The 4572-nt window shown below is 38.0% G+C and overlaps 1 non-coding gene across 1 annotated transcript; it reads right to left on the reverse strand.

The window, feature by feature from the left end:
* Positions 1–506: 506 nt before the first annotated feature.
* Positions 507–613, reverse strand: LOC133828004 (small nucleolar RNA R71). Its single transcript, XR_009890649.1, has one exon. It is a non-coding gene; the product is annotated as a small nucleolar RNA R71 (small nucleolar RNA).
* Between the last annotated feature and the right edge of the window lie 3959 nt (positions 614–4572).

Below are 4572 nucleotides of genomic sequence, written 5' to 3' on the forward strand. Positions count from 1 at the left end.
AGATTATACCAATAGATCTGGAAATTGAAAATACGTGTAGCCATTAGCGAAAGGCAAAGAAAAAATTAGAGCTTACCATGGCTGACAATTTGGGAAACGGTACTAATAATGTTGCAGAGGTTCCAAGAGAACAAGGACCAAGAACTTTGAGAGACTATGTGCTTTATACTGTTACAGGAGTGCATTCATGCATCAGACCTCCAACCATTGTTACATATAATTTTGAGATTAAACCAGCAATTCTTCAAATGGTCCAATAAACTGTTCAGTTTGGAGGTATGCCGACGGAGGACCCCAATTTACACATAGCTAATTTTCTGGAGTTATGTGCTACGTTCAAGATGAATGGGGTGAGCAATGATGCTATAAGATTGAGGCTATTCCCATTTTCACTAAGGGATAGGGTGAAGAGTTGGTTGATATTCTTGCAGGAGAATTCTATCACTACATGGAAGGAGTTAGCTCAGAAGTTCCTTGCGAAGTTCTTTCCTCCAGCGAAGGCTGCAAAACTAAGGGGAGAGATCAATCATTTTTATCAGATGGAAGGGGAGTCACTGTATGATTCTTGGGAGCGATTTAGGGAGTTTTTAAGGAAGTGTCCACATCATGGTATAGAAAAGTGGATGTTGGTGCATAATTTTTACAATGGGTTGAATGGAACAAATAGAACAATTATAGATGTTGCGGCGGGAGGTGCTTTTATGAGTAAGAGTGCTAATGAGGCGTATGAGCTATTAGAAGAGATGGCGATGAATAATTATTAGTGGCCAAATAAAAGGGGACAACCAAAGAAGGTTGCTAGAATGATGGAATTGGATGCTATATCCATGCTTACAACTCAATTAGCAGCCTTGACAAAGCAACTATAAAAGATTACACTCCTATCTCAAGCTATGCAAGTTCAAAACCTTTGTGAATTGTGTGATACAACTCATCCACCCAATCAATGCCCTGCTCTAGATATGAATAACATGCCCATGGAAGAATTACAAGCTATTGGAAATTACCAGAGACAACCCAATAATCCCCATTTCATGACTTACAACATAGGTTGGAAGAACCATCCTAATTTTTCTTGGTCCAATACTCAAAACACTCAACAACCTTAACCTCCACCTTAGCCACAATATCAACCTTCTCAAAATAAACAACCATATCCACAACAACATTCATACCAACAACCTCCACCTGGATATTATCAACCACAAAATAGACCACCACACCAAATGCCAATGAAACCAGCTGAACCCCAACCTGATGCACTTAACCAATTTATGACTGAAACCAGGGTGTCCATAAGGAGTTTGGAGACTCAAATAGGGCAGTTGGCTACTTTAATGTCTAATAGAGCTCAAGGAAATTTGCCTAGCACTATAGAAGTTAATCCTAAAGGACAGTGTCAAGCTATTACTTTGAGGAGTTGAACAAGGTATGAAGAGCCAAAGAAGAATTAGTCAGAAGGGAAATACACAAGGCATAGAAGAAGAGAAGTCTAATGAAGAAAAAGTTACTGAAGACCTTAATAAGAAATAAGTGGTACCACCTGTGAGTATTGAGCATCATGTTAGAATTCCATATCCACAAAGGCTTCGTAAGCATAATCTAGATAAGCAGTTTGCAAAGTTTTTAGAGGTGTTTAAGAAGCTACATATTAATATACCGTTCGCAGAAGCATTAGAACAGAAGCCCAGCTATGTGAAGTTTCTGAAGGATATTTTGTCTAACAAAAGAAAGATGGGTGATTATGAAACAGTAGCATTAATATAAGAGTGTAGTGCTATTTTTCAAAAGAAACTTCCTCAAAAGTTAAGAGATCCTGGTAGTTTTACTATTCCATGCACGAATAGGGAGTTTGAATGTAAGCATGCACTTTGTGATTTGGGGGCAAGTATTAATTTGATGCCTTTGTCGGTATTTCATAGACATGGTTTGGGTGAAGCTAGGCCAACCACAGTAACATTGTAGCTGGCTGATAGATCTATGAAGCATCCACGTGGTATTATATATGATGTGTTGGTGAAGGTGGATAAGTTTATATTTGCAACTGATTTTATAGTTCTTGATATGGAGGAGGATGAGAATGTTCCTATTATTTTGCGGAGGCCATTTTTAGCAATTGGGCAAGCATTGATAGATGTGCAAAAGGGAGAGTTAAGGCAAAGAGTACAAGGGGAAGAAGTAGTATTTAATTTGTTCAAGGCTATGACTTATCCTAAAGCAAGTGACAATTTTTTCTCAGTGGATGTGGTAGAAGAGGTAGTAGGGAGAAGAAAGTTAATTGAAGATCCTCTTGAAATTAGTCTTATAGTTGATGATGTAGATGGTGAGGATAGTGAAGAGGTGTTGAGTTATTTGAAGTGGATAAAATCATATGGGTCGTGGAAGAATAACAGGTTTGAAGAATTGGGCAAGGGACCGGAAAGACCATTACAATCAATTTTGAAGCCACCTATGTTAGAATTGAAGGCTTTACCAGAACATCTACGCTATGCTTATCTTGGGGAGAAAGAGACTCTTACAGTCATAGTTTCATCATTTCTTTCAAAAGTAGAGGAGGAGAAGTTGTTGAGGGTATTAAGGACTCATAAAACTGCTATAGGATGGACTCTTGCTGATATAAGAGGAAGAAGCCCATCGACAGTTATGCATAAAATTCTTATGGAAGAAGATGCTAGACCAATTATTGATGCTTATCGAAGACTTAATCCAACATTGAAAGAAGTGGTGAGGAAAGAGATCTTGAAATGGTTAGATGCTGGAGTGATTTATCCTATTTCTGATAGTGCTTGGGTAAATCCAGTACAAGTAATACCTAAAAAGGGTGGCATGACCATGGTGAAGAATGAGAGCAATTAATTGACTCCAACAAGGACTGTGATGGGATGGAGGATAAGTATAGATTACCGGAAGTTGAATAAGGCAACTAGGAAAGATCATTTTCCTTTGCCTTTTATTGATTAGATGTTGGATAGGTTGGCGGGGCCTAACTACTATTGTTTTCTAGATGGGTACTCAGGTTATCATCAGATTGTAATTGCACTAGAGTATCAAGAGAAAACAACATTTACATGTCCTTATGGTACTTTTGGTTTTAGAAAGATGCCATTTGGGCTATGCAATGCACCAGCTACATTTCAACGGTGTATGATGGCTATATTTTCTGACATGGATGAGAAAGGGATTGAGATTTTTATGGATGATTTTTCGGTTTATGGGTCTTCTTTTGACAATTGCTTGACTAATTCGGAGTTGGTTTTGAGGAGATGTGAAGAGTCGCATTTAGTACTTAATTGGGAGAAATGCCACTATATGGTGAATGAAGGAATTTTATTGGGGCACAAGATTTCTAAGAAAGGTATTGAGGTAGACCGAGCTAAGATTTCTGTAATTGAGAATTTACCTCCTCCAGTTTCAGTTAAGGGAGTGAGAAGCTTCCTTGGTCATGCAGGGTTTTATAGAAGGTTTATCAAGGATTTTTCTAAGTTTTCAAAGCTTTATATACTTTGTTGATGAATGGACTCCTTTTGATTTTGATGAGAAGTGTCACCAAGCTTTTAAGATACCTAAAAAGAAATTGATTTCGGCACCTATAGTTGTCGCACCTCAATGGGATTTGCCATTTAAATTGATGTGTGATGCTAGTGACTTTGCAGTTGGGGCAGTGTTGGGACAAAGAGTTGACAAGGTATTTAGAACGATTTATTATGCAAGTCGTACCTTGAATGTTGCTCAAATTAATTATGCAACTACGGAGAAGGAGCTTTTGGCCATAGTGTTTGCCTTTGATAAGTTTAGGCCATACTTGATTGGGAATAAGGTGGTTGTTTACATAGATCATTCTGCTATAAAATATCTTATGACCAAGAAAGATTCCAAGGCTCGTCTTATTGATTGGATTTTGTTGTTACAAGAATTTGATGTGGAAATAAAGGATAAGGAGGGCACAGAGAATTTGGTGGCTGATCACTTGTCTAGATTAGAGGTTGATGAGGATTCTACTGATAAAGAAGCTCAAATTAATGATGCTTTTCCTGATGAGCAGTTGTTTGAAGTAAGTATTTGTAAAGATGGTCCATGGTTTGCAGACTATGTTAATTTTTTGGCTGCAAAGGTTATACCTCTTGAGATGACAAGACAACAATTGAAGAAATTCTATTCGGAGGTGAAGCAGTATTACTGGGAGGAGCCTATTCTGTATAAACATTGTCCTGATCAAGTTATTAGAAGATGTGTGCCAGAAGAGGAGATGTTGTCAATCTTGACTCACTGTCATACTTTGCATTGCGGCAGTCATTTCAGAGGAACAAGAACGGTAGCAAAAATTTTGCAGTGTGGGTTTTACTAGCCTACATTATTTAAAGAAGCTAATGTCTTTGTCAAAAGTTGTGATCGTTGTCAATGGACTATGAATATATCAAGAAGAGATCAAATGCCAATGACTGGTATTTTGGAAGTCGAGTTGTTTGACGTATGGGGAATAGACTTTACGGGACCTTTCCCGTCATCTTATAATAGCAAGTACATTCTGCTTGCGGGGACTATGTTTCTAAATTGGTAGAAATTGCAGCAACT

This window comes from Humulus lupulus, chromosome 3 (assembly GCF_963169125.1).
Source record: "Humulus lupulus chromosome 3, drHumLupu1.1, whole genome shotgun sequence".
Taxonomy (NCBI): domain Eukaryota; kingdom Viridiplantae; phylum Streptophyta; class Magnoliopsida; order Rosales; family Cannabaceae; genus Humulus; species Humulus lupulus.